This window comes from Cervus canadensis, chromosome 4, assembly GCF_019320065.1.
Source record: "Cervus canadensis isolate Bull #8, Minnesota chromosome 4, ASM1932006v1, whole genome shotgun sequence".
Taxonomy (NCBI): domain Eukaryota; kingdom Metazoa; phylum Chordata; class Mammalia; order Artiodactyla; family Cervidae; genus Cervus; species Cervus canadensis.
Genome location: NC_057389.1, coordinates 95,076,773 through 95,096,624, shown reverse-complemented (window position 1 = coordinate 95,096,624; position 19,852 = coordinate 95,076,773). Strand labels below are relative to the sequence as shown.

The 19,852-nt window shown below is 42.6% G+C and overlaps 2 pseudogenes across 1 annotated transcript; both read right to left on the bottom strand.

The window, feature by feature from the left end:
* Positions 1–13,315: 13,315 nt before the first annotated feature.
* LOC122440957 lies at positions 13,316–14,288 on the bottom strand (annotated as a pseudogene).
* Positions 14,289–14,932: 644 nt separating this feature from the next.
* On the bottom strand, positions 14,933–15,830 carry LOC122439324 (annotated as a pseudogene). The gene has a single exon (XR_006268842.1). The product of XR_006268842.1 is annotated as a ferritin light chain-like (transcript).
* Between the last annotated feature and the right edge of the window lie 4,022 nt (positions 15,831–19,852).

The window sequence follows — 19,852 nt, the reverse complement described above, 5'->3', positions numbered from 1 at the left end:
ATGATAATCCTGGCTTCCAATTCTGTTTGTACCACTTATTGGTTTCAGGATTGGGGGGAAATTATATAATTAATTAATTTTGGCTGGCCTGGGTCTTCATTGCTGCTCAAGGGCTTTCTCTAGTTGCAATGAGTGGGCTTCTCGTTGCGGTGGCTTCTCTTGTCTCGGAGCATGGTCTCTAGAGCGTGGGCTCAGTAGTTGTGGCACATGGGCTTAGTTGCCCTGGCATGCTGAAGCTTAGTTCCTGGACCATGCATTGAACACATGTCCTCTGCACTGGCAGGCAGATTTTTCTTCTTCTTCTTTTTTTTAAATCCTTAATCCTCACATTATTATTATTACTCCCATTTTGCAGATGAATAAACCAAAGCACACAGAGAATCAAATAGCTAGCCCAAAGTCACACAGCCAGTAACTGACAAAACCGGGATGTGAATGTGTTTACTTGATGATACCATAGCCCATGCCTTTCACAGCAAACTTCGAGGTCCCTGGGCAGGCAGATTCTTAACCACTGGACCAGTGGAAGTCCTGAGTCTCATTTTCTTTATTTGCAAAATGGGACCGATAAAAGTAACCAACTCACTGGATGGTTGTGAGGATTAAATGAACTAGCCTATTGGATTAGGGTAAAGGTGAAGACGCTAAAACAAAAAGGATCCCCCAGCACAGTAGCTTAAGAGAACACAGACCAGTGTGTCTCTTTCCCATGGCAGTCTTTCATGAGCGTCTTGTCAGGGCAGAGCTCTGACCGTCATTTCCAGGATCCATACACCATCATTTCCAGGATCCTGCTTCTTCCCCTTCTTGTTGCTCTGCCGTTCCTTACGGCATTGTCTTCATCGGATAGATTCAGACTCGATTATAGGCGAATCTACATTCCAATTCTTGGACAAGCCACTCATCACTTTGGCTCACATTTCATTGGCAAGATCTTACTCATATGGCCACACCCAACCCCAGGGGAGGCAGAGAAATGTAGTCTTCAATCTGAGCACCCCTGAGCCCTCTCTAGACACCTCCACAGCACCTGCATCAGAGTCTTCCCACAGAGTCTGGCTTGATGAATTTCGGCCTCTGCTGTTGCATTATTATCATTATTATTTTTTACCGTGATGTTTCTCAGCTGAGAAGCACTTTCGACCTTTGATCCTGCCACATGACTTGTGGTAACATCACAGGTTGTGATACATCACTGCCTCTGCTATTTGGAGGAGGCAATTATCCAGTTCTTCCTAATTACCTGGTCAGGAGGGAGATGAATAGTCCTGCAGTCACCAGGGGATTTAGCAGCCCGTGGTGGATTTAGAATACTTCCCCATGTGTGGGTGGTTGATTAGCTATATTTGCTAAGTACCTAACAGCTGCTATTAGCATTTAATGATCTTAATTCCCCAAGTGGCTTGGTGGCAGAAAAGCTGTTCTCCGGATTTTTCCCTGCCAAGGTTCCCAGGGGACAAATATTTGCTCTCAGCATCTGTATGTTAGGGACCAGAAAGGAGTGTTCTCCGGATCCTGAAAATTTCTAGCCAAGGAAATTTGTAATAGAGTCCACATTTGGTGGAAAGATTAAACCCTGAGATTGAAACTGTTCTGACTTCATCCCAGGGGCAAATGGATTATGTTCTCTCAAAGCATTTGCCTCTAGAGATGAACCAGGGAAATTTTTTCCCCCTCTATATTCAATGAGAGTTTGGCTTCTGCAAATCATTGCTTTGCTAGCTTTTTTGTTCACAGTCTTAGGAATGTCTTTACTAGTCCCCCAAAGAATTACTTTGCAGATAAATACAAAGTAATGTTTGGAAATGGATTTTCTTAAGATTTTTAGCTAGAGTTTTAAAACTTCAGCTATACTACTTACTGGCTGTGGGTCACTGGTCCCATCACTTAGTCTTTCTAGACTTTTATTTTTTTGTTTATAAAATGAGATTAACAATAGTAACTACTTCACAGAGTTGAAGATTAAGTGAATTAATACAAATAAAATATTGGGTTGGTCAAAAAGTTAGTTTGGATTTTCCCATAACATCTTATGGAAACGCAAAAGAACTTTTTGGCCAACCTAATACTCAGAATGGTGCCTGGCATAGCGTATGTAAATATTAGCTATATTATTACTGTTAGTAAAAACAATTGTAAATAAATCCCAGCTTGCTTTTATCCCCTTCCTTCCATGGCAGGCACTGTCTTTGGTGTCTCCAGTTTCACCAAGATAAGTCTAGCCATATATTTCTTTTTATTTATTCTGTTTGGGATATGTTATGATTCTTGAATCAGAGGACTAATTTTTCATAAGTTTTAGAAAATTTGTAGTTCTTGATCTCATTAAGTGTTGCCTTTTCTCCATTTTCTCTTTTTGATCCTCCTGGGTCTTTGATTAGATGTACCTTGGGTTTAAAAATCTTATTCTTCCTTTCTCTTATTCTATATCTTATCTTTCTTTGTGTTACAGTCCAGTTTATTTCCTCAGCTATGTCTCTCAGTTCACGCATTTTCTCTTGGGTTGTGTTTAAGCGCTTTTAATTAGTTGAGTTTTATATTTTTACAGATTTTATTTTAGAAACTATATTTCCCCCTCAACTTTCTTGTTGTTTGATCATCTTTGTGACTGCATTCTTAATTTTATTTTTACTATTTCACTGGTTGTTGTTCTTTGTACCTGACAATTCCAGTATCTGAGGACCTTGGAAAGGGGTTCAAGTCTGTTGTTGATTATTTCTCCAATCTTTTGGTCAGAGCAGTTTCTCATGGCTTTGGACTTTTTAAAATTTTGAAATCAAAAGTATGAATTTAAAATTACTCATCTAGTGCTGTGCCTGTGTATAAGATTCCTGGGATTGAATCATTTCTTCACCACCTGCTAGCAGAGTGAACTCTACTTTTCTGTGTCTTGGCTCCCTGTCCAAAAATGGGGTGAATAATGGTATCTCATAAGGGTGTTTCTGAGTTTCATGAGTTGATAACTGCAAAGGGTTTAGAACAGTGCCTGACACATACTTAGTCCTCATTATGGTGACACTTTGTTTATATCAATACTCATTTATTGAATGAATGATAAATGGATGAATGCAGTCTTGGTTTTCTCACCTTAAAATGAAGGAGTTAAGTTAAAAAAAATTGGCTGTACAGTTCTTTCAAGTTTAAAATTCATTGGTTTCCATATTTAATATGTATGGCTTATAATATTTCTTAAGGCATATGAGCATATAAGTGTGACATTTTATTAACAAAATTTGTTAATAAAATTCACAAGGAATAAAGGATAATATAACTTAACTAGAGGTGCAGGCTATGCCCCAAATGGAACTTGGCTGCATTGCATCTCTGGGCTTAAGTTTCCCTATCTGTAAATGTAGGGATAATGATGTTCATATCACTGAGGATTAAATGTGCTATGCTAAGAACTCAATGATATTATTCAAAGGAGTGAAAATTGAGTTACCTGTTTGCAAATGGAAAAGAGGTAGCAGGACACAGAATCTGGGAAGTGCAAGAGGAATGGATGGTTAGGGAAAGGAATAAGAGTTCTTCCAGTGCCCTGAAATAAAGTCCTGCTATGTCAGATACCTCCCCTGTCTCAGTTACTGATAAACTAACATGAAGTCTTTAAATTTATGAAAATTGCTCTGGTTTCAAAGGTGAATGATATCAATGCGATATGAGTGATGTTTCATGCAGAAATCAGAGTCCCTCATCCAACGGGACATTCCAGGTTGGCAAGGCAGCTCCCAGTGGTCACTCAGGTTCCCAGGTTCCTCTTCTTGCTTCATCCTCCCTAAGGCATTAGTTCCCATCCTGACCACACACTGAAATCACTTGGAAAGGTACTTTCTTTCTGGCTGTTTTAAAGATCTTCCCTCAGTCTTTGGTGTTTTCAGTTAGGGTTAAGCTTAGGGTTAGGTATAAAAATATATGGATGCCTGACCCTGCCATTAGAGATTCTGAATTCATTGGTCTGCAGTGGGATCTGGGCATAGGTTTTTCTTAAAGCTCCCCAGGAGATTTAATGTATAGTCGTGTCTATGACCCACTGTCCTGTAGCATTGCTGTATTTCTCTGATCAACACCAGGTCACCATTACATCTCCGTTCCAGCCAGTAGGAAGGAGAAAGATAGCACGCAGGAAATGTGTGTGTTGTCTGTAAGATTCAAGCCAGGGAGTGGACTATGTCACTTCCTCTCCTGCCCCATTGGTGGGAACTCAGTCACATGGCCTCGCCTAGCTGCTAGGGAGGCTGGGAAATGTCTAACTGGGCAGTTATGTTCCTGGCTACCGTTCTTTATTTATTTTTTAAAAATAATTTTACCGATTTGTTTTTTGGCTGTCCTGGGTCTTCGCTGCTTTGCACAGGCTTTCTCTAGTTGCAGTGAGCAGGGGGCCACTCTGTGTTGCCATACTTGGGCTTCTCACTGTGGTGGCTTCTCTTGTGGAGCACAGACTCTCGGCACATGGGCTTGGTAGTCATGACTCCCAGGCCCTAGAACCCAGGCTCAGTTGTGGCCCACTGTGGCATGGAGTCTTCTGGGACCAGGGATTGAACCCATGTCCCCTGCATTGGCAGGCAGATTCCCATCCACTGCGCCTCTTGGGAACTCCCTGGCTACCTTCCTATTACTTTGGAAGAAGAGGGAAATAGATTTGGGACAAAGGATGGGGTTCAGAAAGCAAGTGGGCTGGTAGAGCTGGCTCTGGCAGTGACTGGCTGGCCAGTGGATTAATTTCCAAGGCTTGCCACAAATTGGGTCACTTAAAACAATAAAATGTATTTCCTCCTAGTTCTGGTGGTTAGAAGCCTGAAATTAAGACGTGGGTGGGACCACAATCCCTCTAGAAATTTTAGGGGAGAAACTTTGTCTTTCCCCAGCTTTCAGTGGTTTGTCTGCAATAAACCTTGGCATTCCTTGACTTGCAGCTGTAGCACTTCAATTTCTGCCTCCTTGCTATGCGATGTTCTCCCCATGTCTCAGCGTCTTCTCTCCCCTCTTTCTTTTTATTTATTTTTTGTAAACACTTGGCAATCCTATCCTTTTTAGTGCAAATACATTTATTTATGTTTTGGGTGTGCTGTCTTCACTGCTGCTTGGGCTTTTCTCTAGTTGTGGAGAGCAGGGGCTACTCTAATTGCAGTGTGTGGGCTTCTCATTGTGGTGGCTTCTTTTGTTGTGGAGCATGAGCTCTAGGGCATGCAGGCTTCAGCAGCTGTTGTGTGAGGGCTGAGTAGTTGTGTTTCCCAGGCTCTAGAGCAAAGGCTCTATAGTTGTAGTGCATGTGCTTAATTGCTCAGGGGCATGTGGTATCTTCCCAGACCAGGGGTCGAATCCGAGTCTCCTGCATTGGCAGGCAGATTCTTTACCAGGGAAGCCCCATCCTCTTCTCTTTTTAGAAGGACACCAGGGACTTCCCTGGTGGTCCCGTGGTTAAGACTTTGCCTTCCAATGCAGGGACTATGGTTTCAATCCCTGGTTGGGGAACTAAGATCCCACATGCCTCAAGGACAGAAAAACAAAACGTAAAACATATTGTAACAGATTCAATAAAGACTTTAAAAATGGTCTACATAAAAAAAAAATCTTAAAAAATGGGCAGCAGTCATATTGGAATTAAGTTCCACCCTTCTCCATCATGGCCTCATCTTAACTAGTTACATCTACAATGACCCTAATAAGGTCATAATTTGAGGTACTGGGGTTTAGGACTTAAACATTTTGTTGTTGTTGAGGATCACAGTTCAACCCATAGCAGCCAGGAACCAAGAACGAAAATGATGAGGCACCCTTCAATGTGGCCATCACAGTGAGACAGTGACTTGGCAACTTATCCTTCCTTTCTCTGTGCCTCATCCCCATCCTAGGCACCATGTGAGGCCCAGAAAACTAAGATGCAGCATTATGGCACCAAGAAAAAGCACCCCACCAAGCAGAAGAGTACCCTAAATTATCTGAGATGAAGTTTCCCATCCCACAGAATGAGGGTGGGAACAAGTCATGAAAGTGAAAGTGCTAGTTGCTTAGTCATGCTTTGTGACTCCATGGTTTGTAACCCATAGGCTCCTCTGTCCATGAGATTTTTCAGGCAAGAATACTGGAGCTGTTGCCATTCCCTTCTCTAGGGGATCTTCCTGACCCAGGGATTGAACACATTCTTTACCATCTGAGCCACCAAATTGTTACCAAAAAAATAAGTAACATCTCTGAGGTATTTAAATTGGGCACAGAAATTCACATAAGCAACATCCTCAAGGGTTCGACAGAATGAAGTATTAACAAACTCCTGGATCAGGTGTTGGCAAACTATGGCTCACCAGCCAAATTTGCTGACTACCTATTTTTGTAAACAAAGGTTTACTGACACACAGCCACACCCATTCATATACCTACTGTTCATGGCTGTTTTTTAAAATAACAGTTGAAATTTATTTATTTATTTATTTCTGGCTGTGCTGCATCTTTGTTGCTGTGCATGGGCTGTCTCTAGTGGTGGTGTACAGGCGTCTATTGTGGTGGCTTCTCTTGTGGCCTAGCATGGGCTCTAGGGTGTGTGGACTTCAGCAGCTGCAGCGTGTGGGCTCTAGAGCACAGGTTCAGTAGTGACACAGGGGATTGGTTCCCCCAGTCATGTGGGATCTTCCTGCACCATGAATTGAACCCATGTCCCCTGTAATGGCAGGTGGATCCTTAACCACTGGGCCACCCGGGAAGTTACCTGTGGCTGTTTTTAATGCTAAAAAGTTAGATTTAAGTCACCTTGACAGAGATTGTACAACATGCAAAGCCCAAAATATTTATTATCTGGTCCTTTACAGGAGTCTGCCAATCCCAGTCTGGATCAAACTTTCAGATCGTCTCCAATATAAGACGAGTTTTTCAAACATCATACTCCAGTGCACTTCCACCTAAATTTTCCAGTATATTAAAACTAGTATCTGCAATATAGGTACTTCCTACGTTCATAGCAGTACTATTCACAAGTGGCAAGACATGGGAACATCCTAAATGTCCATTGACAGGTGATAGGATAAAGAAGATGTGGTACATGTATATGATGGAATACTACTCAGCTACAGAAAAGAACAAAATAGTGTCATTGTCAGCAACACAGACGGAACTAGAGATTATCATACTAAGTGAAGTAAGTCAGAGGGAGCAAGACAAATATCATGTGATATCACTTACATAGGGAATCTAAAATATGACACAAATGGACTTATCTATGAAACAGAAACAGACTCACAGAGATCAGATTTGTGGTTGCCAGGGCGAAGAGGGTGGAGGAAGGAGCAATTGGGAGTTTGAGGTTAACAGATGCAAACTATTATACATAGAATGGATAAACAACAAGGTCCTCCTGTATAGCATAGGGAACCATACTCAATATGCTGTGATAAACCATAAGAAGGCCTTGTGTTAGCCAGTTGTGTCTAACTCTGCGACCCCATGGACTGTAGCCTACCAGGCTCCTCTGTCCATGGAATTTACCAGGTTCCCGTGAAACCCGTATACAGGTCAAGAAGCAACAGTTAGAACTTGACACAGAACAACACACTGGTTCAAAACTGGGAAAGGACTATGTCAAGGCTGTATATTGTCACCTTGCTTATTTAACTTATATGCAGAGCACATCATGAGACATGCTGGCCTGGATGAAGCACAAGCTGGAATCAAGGTTTCTGGGAGAAATATCAATAACCTCAGATACGCCGATGACATCACCCTTATGGCAGAAAGCAAAGAGGAACTGAAGAGCCTCTTGAAAGTGAAAGAGGAGGGTGAAAAGGCTGGCTTAAAATTCAACATTCAAAAAACAAAGATCATGGCATCTGGTCCCATCACTTCATGGCAAATAGATGGGGAAACAATGGAAACAGTGATGGACTTTACTTTCTTGGGCTCCAAAATCACAGCAGCCACAAAATTAAAAGACACTTGCTCCTTGGAGAAAAAGCTACGACAAACCTAGACAGTGTGTTAAAAAGCAGAGACATTACTTTGCCAACAAAGGCCTGTCTAGTCAAAGTTATGGTTTTTCCAGTGGTCATGTATAGATGTGAGAGCTGAACCATAAAGAAGGCTGAGTGCTGAAGACTTGATGCTTTTGAACTGTAGTGTTGGAGATGACTCTTGAGAGTCCCTTGAACTGCAAGGAGATCAAACCAGTCAATCCTAAAAGAAATCAATCCTGACTATTCATTAAAAGGACTGATGCTGAAACTGAAGCTCCAATACTTTGTCCACCTGATGCAAGGAGCCTGTCCAACATACATTTCTCTTTCTTCTGTTAATATATTTCTTCTGATTTTCTTTTGGGGAATCATTGTCGTTAGAAAAGAACCTGATGCTGGGAAAGATTGAAGGCAGGAGGAGAAGGGGATGACAGAAGACAAGATGGTTGGATAGCATCACTGACTCAATGGACATGAGTTTGAGCTACCTCTGGGAGATGGTGAAGGAGAGGGAAGCCTGGTGTGCTGCAGTGCATTGGGTTGCAAAGAGTTGGACACGACTGAGCAACTGAACAACAGCAGCAACAAAGAATACTGGAGTGGGTAGCTATTCCCTTCCCCAGGGGATCTTCTCGACTCAGGGATTGAACCTGGGTCGCCTGCATTGCAGCAGATTTTTCAACATCTGAGCCACCAGGGAAGCTGGTGATAGACCACAGTGGATATTAAAAAGGAATATATATATATATATGTATAACTCAATCACTTTGCTGTGCATCAGAAATCAAGACATGTAAATCAACTATGCTTCAACTGAAAAATTGAAAAATGACTGGTATCCATAAAGCCCTTTAAATCCATTATCTCTAAAAATTTTTTTGTCCCCCAACACAACCAGGAGAGTATCAAGACCCTACCTCTTCCCACCATCCAGTGGATGACAATTGGGTGGTTAAGAAGACACGTCATCTTAAACTCATTCTAAAATTTGGGTAATAGTGTGTACATCTGCTTTAGCAGTAAGAGTAGAGCTAGCTTCTATTTTCACTCAATACATATATGACTTAAAGACTACTTATTGAAAAATTATAGGCCAAAAGTACTGCTGATGCAAATGAGTGTTATTAAATACTGTAGGATTTGCCAAACAACCCACGACAAATTAAACTGATAATAACAAGCTAAGCCCACAGTAATTTATCATTAGCTAAGCAAAAAGAACAGCATTCAAAAACCATGGCCAACTCAAGAGAATACAAAGGCAAAATGCTCCTTCAAGGGAATTATGGAAATTCCTACTATTGGTGTACACATGTGTGTGTGATACTGTGGGTTATTATTTGGCAGCCAGACTTCTAGGTGGAATACCAAATAAAAATGCTCAGTTAACTGTAGTGACTTGCTATTTTAAATTTATGAACACTATGTTTTAGTAAGCCTTAATGACTCACTTAGCATACATAGGCATAGTGGATATCTGTTGGGTTTGCCTGTCCAACATACATTTCTCTTTCTTCTGTTAATATATTTCTTCTGATTTTCTTTTGGGGAATCATTGTCTCATTCTATTTTTTAAAAAATTTATTTGGCTGCACCGGCTCTTAGCTGTGGCACATGGAATCTTTGTTGCCATGTGCAGGATCTTTGCTTCACCATGAGGATCTTCTGCTGTGGCATGCAGGCTCTTAATTGCAGCACGTGGGGTCTTAATTCCCTGACCAGGGGTCAAAGCCAGGCTCCCCTGCATTGTGAGTGTGTAATCCTAACCACTGGGCCACCAGGGAAGTCCCCATTGTCCCATTCTTATCCTTGTGTCTTGAGAAGGGCCAGCTTTAGAACTGGGCAAAGAACCAAGACTGACAATTCGGTGTATGATAGCTCTTTGTTCATAGTTCAGCCATGAGCACATATCTCAAGGTAATGAGACTTACTTCCAGGATTTCTGCCATAGTTGCTAAGCTTGGAGAATGGAACTGCCTACAGTAGGGAGAACCAGACTGCTAATGAAGACAACACAAGGGAAGCAGGGCCGAGAATGGAAAAACAGATTCCTAACACTGTTTGAGCACCTGGATCCAGCCAAGCCTGAAGCCTTAGGTGAAGTCTCCCTTAAGAATCAAGGGATTTGTACTTTTGTAGGGTCTGAAGGGGCTTCCCTGGTAGCTCAGCTGGTAAAGAATCTTCCTGCAATGTGGGTGACCTGGGTTCAATCCCTGGGTTGGGAAGATCCCTTGCAGGAGGGCATGGCAATCCACTCCAGTATTCTTGCCTGGAGAATCCCCACGGAAGAGTCAGACGTGACTGACCAACTAAGCACAGCACAGCACAGGTGTCTCAAGACCATACTCTGAAAAAAATTTTAGCCTGCACATGCTGAAACCATGTACAAGCCCTTGCGTCTTTGTCTTTTGAAGTAAAATGCTGACTCAAGAGTTAATGATTGGGAAATGTGAAGATGTAGAAACAAAGAATAACTGTTGGGCTAGGGAATGGTAACAACTTAGACAATAATTCTGATGCATAGCAGAAGCACTGAATTCCCAGTTCCCTGAAAGATATAGATAAAGGCCTGACACACGTTCCTAAGTTGTTTTTGCAGGAAGCAGACCCACTCCAGATGAAAACTGCTTACCACAAGAACACAGACCCCAGACTGGATGAAACCAGAAGGTTGATGAGGCTTGAAACTTCACCTTGATGCCAACCAATCCAAGAACTGTCCATGAGCTGATCACACCCCTGCTCCTTGAACACTATAAAACTCCTCGCTACCTGCACCAGGGTGGGTCACATGATCTTCAGGGCATTAGCCCACTGTGGCCCCCTGTGCCTGGCAAAGGAATAAAAGCTGTTCTTTTCTACTTCACCCCAAACTCCGACTGTGTGTTTCTGTTCGGCACCGGTGAACAGAGGCCACGTTTTGGTAACAATGCTGATAAAGTCATATTTTATTTTTTAAAATTTATGTGGCTGTGTGGAATCATAGTTGCAGCATATGGAATCTTTGGTTGTAGCACATGGGCTTAATTGTGGGCCCTGGGCCCCTACATTGGGAGTTCAAAGTCTTAACCACTGGACCGCCAGGGAGGTCCCTAAGTCACACTTTATAACTGACATTTTATGTTGGAGAAATAAACCCCAGATTTTTTTTTTTTAATGTTTGCTATTGGTTGCTGAATGAAATTCAAGAGTATTTCTTCTTCCTGGAGATTATGAGGGAAAAATAAGCATACCTCCTCATGTAAGCCAGTTTTCTGATGTGATATGAGCTAGGCTTCAGGATATGATAATAAATGATAAAAGCAAATCACCCAGAGAAAAAGAGAAACAGAGAGAGAAGATGGGAGTGGAGTGACTGTTTTGAGAGGTCACTTGACAGTTATTTTTCCAGTTGTTCCAAAATGTTCATTACAGATGTTAGACAACGCTTGGCAAACATGTGCTTCAAATTTCCTGCGTGGCTGTGTTTGTTCGCTAGGATTGCCTTAACAAAGTACCATAAGTTCAGGGGCTTAACAGCAGGAATTAATTGTCTCATAGTTCTGGAGGCTGAAATCTGGGATCCAGGTGTCAGCGGGTTCTTTTTTCTTTCTGATAATTTTATTTCTTTCTTTAATTAGTTTTGGCTGTGGTGGGTCTTCATTTCTGGGCACATTTTTTTTTTTCTTTAGTTGCAGCAAGTGGGGGTTACTCTCTCGTGGCAGGGGCTTCACTTTGCAGGGGCTCTAGGGCTCGTGGGCTTCAGGATTTGCGGTTCCCAGGCTCTAAAGCACAGGCTCAGTCGCTGTGGCCCACACAGGATTAGTTGCTCCCAGGCATATGGGATCTTCCCGGGCCAGGGATGGAACGGGTGTCTTCTGCATTGACAGGGGGATTCTTTACCCCTGAGCCAACCAGGCAAGCCCAGCACTGATTCTTTCTGCAGATCATGAAGGAGAATCTGTTTCATGTCTCTCACCTTACTTTTAGTGACTTACTAGCAATCTTTGGTGTTCCTTGACTTGTAGAAGCATCTCCCCAATCTCTGCCTTCATCTTCATAATGGTGTTCCTCTTGAGTGTGTTTGTATGTGTGTGTGTGTCTGTGCAAATTTCTCCCTTTTCTAAGGACACCAGTCATATTGGATTAGGAGCCCACCCTAATGGGGGCTTTCCCGGTGGCTCAAACAGTAAAGAATCTGCTTGCAATGCAGGAGGTGAAAGTGACGGGGGTTCGATCCCTGGGTCAGGAAGATGCCCTGGAGCAGGAAATGGCAACCCACTCCAGTGTTCTTGCCTGGAGAATCCCATGAACAGAGGAGTCTGGTGGACTACAGTCTGTGGGGTTGTGAAGATTTGGACACGACTGAGCAACTAACACACTAGTCCAGTAGGACCTTAACTAATCACATCTGCCGTGACCCTATTTCCAAATAAGTTCCCATTCTGAAGTATTGGGGGTTAGGACTCCAGCATATCTTTTTTTTTAATTTAAAAAGTTTATTTCTTATTTGGGTGCTCCAGGTCTTAGTTACTGCACTCAGGGTCTTCATTGCCATGTGGGGAGTCTTCCTTGCGGCTTGCAGTCTCTTTAGTTGTGGCATGAAGGATCTAATTCCCTGACCAGGGACCAAACCCAGGTTCCCTGCATTGGGAGCACAGAGTTTTAACCAATGGACCAAAATGGAAGTCGGCTAATTTACCTTTTTTTTTTTGGCAGGGAGACACAATTCAACCCAGAATTCTCATTTATAATTCTCCATCTCGTTTTATAAAGCCTTCAGTATAGCTGTGCTGTCTCAGGGACACATTTGAGGGGTTTTGTAGAGCCGGACTCTCTCATCCATTGGTTTCTCCAGCCTCCCACATTTGCCTCCCTGGAAAGCCCTGTCCTGCTTTCATCACTGGGGTTCAATGTAGCATGTGCTATGCTGTCCTTAGTTGCTACGTCGTGTCTGACTCTTTGCAACCCCATGGACTGTAGCCCACCAGGCTCCTCTGTCCATGGGGATTCTTCAGGCAAGAATACCAGAGTGGGTTGTCATGCCCTCCTCCAGGGGATCTTCCCAACCCAGGGATTGAACCCAGGTCTCCCGCATTGCAAGCTGATTCTTTACCAGCTGAGCCACCAGGGAAGCCCCCTATATCAGTGTATGTCTCCCCAGATGAGTAGGAGGATCCTTTCCCCAAGGACCTTGGCTCATTTAGGAATGCCCCTCCAACAGCCAGGAATATAACCTCAGGTGACAGGAAGTCCTCTCTTGCCTGTGCATCCAAAACACTCATGGATTTTTTTTTGGCCGGGGGAAGTTTTTAAACTTTCATTTTATATGCAAAGAGCTAGTATTGTTTCTGCGTAAGGTAGATGTGCTGAATGATCTATTCAAGGAACTTCAGTTAGTCCGATTTAACAAAGCCAACGTCCTTCATGTACTGGCGGAAACACGGGTGGCCCATATTGAGGCAGTGTTTCTGGATAGACCGTGCCTGTTTGAGCAGACCCGGCAAGGGCGAGAACCTTCCCTGCATTTTCTCAAACGGCCTCAGTAGAGCTGCTGGTGACCCACGTTGCTTTCTTGACTGCAGTGAGGCAAAAGGCTCACAGGTGTTTTAAATTAAACAAATTAAGTGGTAGTCAGCTACACGTCACACACCATTCTAAAGTGTATGCAACCCAGTGGCATTTACTACTTTCACGATGTTGGGCAGCTGTCACCTTCATCTAGCTCCACAACATTTTCATCACTCCAAGAAGAAGCTCCGTGTGATTTAGCATTCACTCCCCATTCCCTCCCTCCCCCCAGTCCCTGGAAACCACTCACCAGGTTTCTGCCCCTGTGGATTTATCCTGAATATTTCAATAAATGGAATCACTCAATATGCGACCTTTTTTGAGTGGCTACTTTCACTCAGCAAAATGTTTTCGAGTGTCATCCACTTTGTACCAGGTATCAATGCCTCTTTTCTTGTGGAGGCTTTTTGGTTTTGTTTTATTAATTTTGATTGGAGTATAGTTGCTTTACAATGTTGCGTTAATTTCTGCTGTGCAGCAAAGTGAATCAGTTATACGTATGCCTGTACCCACTCTTTTTTTTAGAATTCCTTCCCATTTAGGTCACCACAGAGCACTGAGTAGAGTTCCCTGTGCTATACGGTAGGTTTTCATTTGTTATCTATTTTATACATAGTGGTATATATATGCCAGTCCCAATCTCCCAATTCATCCCATCTCCTCTTCCCCCATGGTAACCCTAAGTTTGTCCTCTAAATCTGTGACTCTATTTCAGCTTTGCAAATAAGTTCATCTGTACCGTTTCTCTAGATTCCCTTGTGTAGCTTTTTAAAGACATACTTGCCTGGACAAATACATCTAGATAAGGGTTGAAAAACTACACCAGAGTAAGGAAGCTGTGGTACATATACACCATGGAATATTACTCAGCTGTTAAAAAGAATTCATTTGAATCAGTTCTAATGAGATGGATGAAACTGGAGCCCACTATACAGAGTGAAGTAAGCCAGAAAGATAAAGAACATTACAGCATACTAACACATATATATGGAATTTAGAAAGATGGTAACAATAACCCTATATGCAAAACAGAAAAAGAGACACAGAAGTACAGAACAGACTTTTGAACACTGTGGGAGAAGGTGAGGGTGGGATGTTTCGAAAGAACAGCACATATATTATCTATGGTGAAACAGATCACCAGCCCAGGTGGGATGCATGAGACAAGTGCTTGGGTCTGGTGCACTGGGAAGACCCAGAGGAATCGGGTGGAGAGGGAGGTAGGAGGGGGGATCGGGATGGGGAATACATGTAAATCTATGGCTGATTCATGTCAATGTATGACAAAACCCACTGAAATGTTGTTAAGTAATTAGCCTCCAACTAATAAAAACAAACAAACAAAAAACAGATTAAAAAAAAAAAAATCTACACCCGATGGGGGGTGGGGCTTCTCAAGTATGGCTCCCTGCCTGTTTATTATTATTTTTTATTTATTTTTATTTATTTATCTTTTTTGCTGCAAAAAGCTTTATTGTTTTCATTTGGTCCAAGGCTTGAGAGAGGGCTCCAGGATGTTAAAAAGCTGCCTAGTAGCTGCAGAGAGGGGCTTCAGGCAGCCCTGATATTAGGTGGGTTCTTCAAAGGCCACTGGTCTCCAGAAGCTCCTAGTCGTGCTTGAGGGTGAGCCTCTCGAAGAGATACTCGCCCAACCCAGCCTGGGGACCAGCCAGCCTGCGGAGGTTGGTCAGGTGGTCACCCATCTTCTTGATGAGTTTCACTTCCTCATTTAGGAAGTGGTTCTCCAGGAAATCACAGATGTGGGGGTCTCCGCGGGCAGAAGCCAGGCCATGCAGATCCAACAGGGCTTGATTCAGGTTCTTCTCTACGAGAAGGGCGGCTTCCATAGCGTCCTGGGTTTTACCCCCACTCATCTTGAGATGGCTTCTGCACGTCCAGGAAGAAGGCGCGGCCGCCACGCTGGTTTTGCAGTTTCAAGAGACGCTCCGCGCCCTCACGCTTCTCCTTGGCCAATTCGCGAAAAAAGTGACCCACACCCTCCAGAGCCACATCGTCGCGGTCGAAATAGAAGCCCAGAGAGAGGTAGGTGTAGGAGGCCCGCAGTTGCATGTTAACCAGGCGGTTGACGGCGGCCTCCACCTCGGTAGAATAATTTTGACGAATCTGGGAGCTCATGATTGGTCGGTAATAAGGAGTTAAAAAATGGTGGCTGGTCCCGGTGATCGCGGACAGCTGAGTGGCTGATTCCGGAGGTTGCGCCTGGCAAAAAAGGTTGGAGGGTAGTCGGAGGCTGGAGCGAGGGGCGTCCCTGGGTCTGTTCTGTCCAAGCACTGTTGAAGCAAGAGACAGATCCGCGGGGCCGCCGAGCGCACTTCCTCCCTGCCTGTTTATATAGCCTGTGAACTAAGAATGATTTTTACCCTTTAAAATCATTTTAAAAAATTAAGTGAAGAGTAGTCCATGGTGAGAATGATATAAATCTTAAATCTTTTTTTTTTTTTGGTTTGTTTTTTTAGTATGATTATTTATTTTTTTAATATAAATCTTAAATTTCAGTGTCTACAAAGTTTTTCTGAACCACAGCTACTCCCATTTGTTTCCATTTTGTCTATGGCCCCTTTCAAGCTACCAAGACAGAGTACAAGACAGATTTCAAGGCTGGTCTGAAGGTAGTGAGTTATCTCAACTGATTGTTCACAGTCAGTTACAGATCGAACTCCTCGTTCTACTCTTCTCCCCCTTCTCACTACTGCACTTGACTAGAAAAAAAGAAAAGGAAAAAAAATGACACACACATAAAGAAGATAGAGTTCAAGACAGATGGTCTGGCCCCCCAAACTAATGATATTGACCACTTGGCCCTTTAAGGGAAGTCAGCAGAACACTGCCCCAGGGGATGGACACCACCTAAATTTTCATCCATTCCTTGTAAAGGACTCTTTCTCTTTCCCCTCATCTTCCTCCCCAACAAATGAAGCCAAACTCCTCCCAGAATCCACATGGAGATCCCTCAGTTAGAAAGATTTGTTCAAATCCATACATATCAGTTTGCTATTCACTTGCAACTAACACAACATTGTAAATTAATTGTATTTCTGGGAATTCCCTGTCAGTCCAGTGGTTAGGACTCCACGTTTCCGCTGCAGGGGACAAGAGTTCAATCCCTGGCAGGGGAACTAAGGTCCTACATGCTTTGAGGTACAGCCAAAAAAAAAAAAAAAAATTAGAACAATGATGAAATAGAATCAGAGGACCTGGCTTAGAATGAGGAGATAAAGTAAGCCTCTCTCCAAAGAAGAATTTTGATTCTAATGATTCTGATACTAATTCCAATGTATGGCTTCCCTGTCTTCCCCATACCACCAAGCAATTTTCCAACATACTGGTTGTCCTACATTTCCGCTCAATTCTGACACAATCTGGAGTCCACAGGGTCCACAGGTTAAGGACTCGGTCCCATATGACTGCCCCCACTGCAGATGCTGAGCACAGTTCCAGGTTGATACCTATGTTTCTGACCAACTGGGTATAAATCAGAGGTTCCCATTGAGTCAGGAGATAGATTAGCCCCCGGGGGGGGAAACAGAGTTGGTTCTCTGTGGACCAATACTCTAAGAAGAAAATAGTAAGACAATTGAGGGAGGAGGCTAAGCCCTGCCCAGATCGAAGATAAGAGACCACATATTTCTCATTCTGGAAGTCAAGCGAACACTCTTGATTAGAAAGCTCCTTGGAGGTAAAAAAAATGGAGGGGGTGTCACCCCCATAGTAAGTGATACCAACTACCTATTGGCCTCTTTGGTGGAGTATATCTTGACTGAGAGATGCTCATGCAACATAGGGGGATCCTGAGATATACCACATATAGACTCAGAACAGGTGAATCAAAATGAGTGGCCAAAGGAAGCCCTGGAACAAATGCCCCTTAAAAGTAATTGAGAAAAAAAAAAAAGTAATTGACTACCAGAAAGGGGTGACTCTGTCTCTGAGTCTGCCCATGAGACTATCCACATGTACTGTACTCTTTTCTTCCTCCTAGTAAACACTCTGCTTGATTCACGGTGTGCTGTGTTTAGTTGCCTCAGTCACAGCTCTTTATGACCCCACAGACTGTAGCCTTCCAGGCTCCTCTGTCCATGGAATCCTCCAGGCAAGAATACTGGAGTGGGTTGCCATGCTCCTCTTCAGGGTATCTTCCTGACCCAGGGATGGAACTCAGGTCTCCTGCCTTGCAGGCAGATTCTTTACCTGCTGAGCCACCAAGGAAGCCCCACTTGTTTCACTACTTTCTGTCTTTGTGGGAATTCTTCTTCTGCAAAGCTGAAGAGCCAGGGTCTTGTCACTGACCTCTAGTGGCTAGGATTTGGCGCTCTCACCGTTGTGATCCAATCCCAATCTCTGGCGGGAAACTGAAACCCTGCTTCAAGGCACTGCAGGACACAGGCCACCTGAGATCACCATGACCCCCTTCTTGGGTTTGATTAATTTCCTACAGTGGCTCACTGAACTCAGAATACTAGTTTGCTCACTAGATCATCTGGTTATTACATGGAGACTCAACAGCCAGATGCAGAGAGATACACAGGGCAAGATCCTGAACAAAGGAACTTCTGAAAGTGTTCTGGTTCGCCGATCTAGAAGTTCTCTGGACCCCAATCTTTGAGTTTTTATGGAAGTTTTATCACATAGACATGATTGATTAAGTCCTGGATCATTGGTGATTGAACTCAATCACCCCAGAGGTTAGGAAGTGGGAGTGAAATTTTCAATCTTCTAATGACAAAGTTTGTTCCATTGGCAACCTGTCCACATCTCTGTGTGCTTTCCCTAGCGTAACAAGACACCTTCATCACTCTTATCACAGAAATTCAAAGGTTTTAAGAGCTGTATGCTATCTTTTCTGACCACAATGCAGTAAGATTAGATGTCAATTATAGGAGAAAAACCATTAAAAATTCCAACATATGGAGACTGAACAACATACTGCTGAATAACCAACAAATCACAGAAGAAATCAAAAAAGAAATCAAAATATGCATAGAAACAAATGAAAATGAAAACACAACAACCCAAAACCTATGGGACACTGTAAAAGCAGTGCTAAGGGGAAGGTTCATAGCAATACAGGCTCACCTCAAGAAACAAGAAAAAAGTCAAATAAATAACCCAACTCTACACCTAAAGAAACTTGAAAAGGAAGAAATTATAAACCCCAGGGTTAGTAGAAGAAAAGAAATCTTAAAAATTAGGGCAGAAATAAATGCAAAAGAAACAAAAGAGACCATAGCAAAAATCAACAAAACCAAAAGCTGGTTCTTTGAGAAGATAAATAAAATTGACAAACCACTAGCCAGACTCATCAAGAAACAAAGGGAGAAAAATCAAATCAACAAAATTAGAAATGAAAATGGAGAGATCACAACAGACAACACAGAAATACAAAGGATCATAAGAGACTATTGTTAGCAACCATATGCAAATAAAATGGACAACTTGGAAGAAATGGACAAATTCTTAGAAAAGTACAACTTTCCAAAATTGAACCAGGAAGAAATAGAAAATCTTAACAGACCCATCACAAGTGCGGAAATTGAAACTGTAGTCAGAAATCTTCCAACAAACAAAAGCCCAGGACCAGACAGCTTCACAGCTGAATTCTACCAAAAATTTAGAGAAGAGCTAACACCTATCTTACTCAAACTCTTCCAGAAAATTGCAGAGGAAGGTAAACTTCCAAACTCATTCTATGAGGCCACCATCACCCTAATACCAAAACCTGACAAAGATGCCACCAAAAAAGAAAACTACAGGCCAATATCACTGATAAACATAGATGCAAAAATCCTTAACAAAATTCTAGCAAACAGAATCCAACAACATATTAAAAAGATCATACATAATGACCAAATGGGCTTTATCCCAGGGATGTAAGGATTCTTCAATATCCACAAATCAATCAATATAATACACCACATTAACAAATTGAAAAATAAAAACCATATGATTATCTCAATAGATGCAGAGAAAGCCTTTGACAGATTTCAACATCCATTTATGATAAAGACCCTCCAGAAAGCAGGAATAGAAGGACCATACCTCAACATAATAAAAGCTATATATGACAAACCCTCAGCAAACATTATCCTCAATGGTGAAAAATTGAAAGCATTTCCCCTAAAGTCAGGAACAAGACAAGGGTGCCCACTCTCACCGCTACTATTCAACATAGTTTTGGAAGTTTTGGCCACAGCAATCAGAGCAGAAAAAGAAATAAAAGGAATCCAGATAGGAAAAGAAGAAGTAAAACTCTCACTGTTTGCAGATGACATGATCCTCTAAATAGAAAACCCTAAAGACTCCACCAGAAAACTACTAGAGCTAATCAATGAATATAGTAAAGT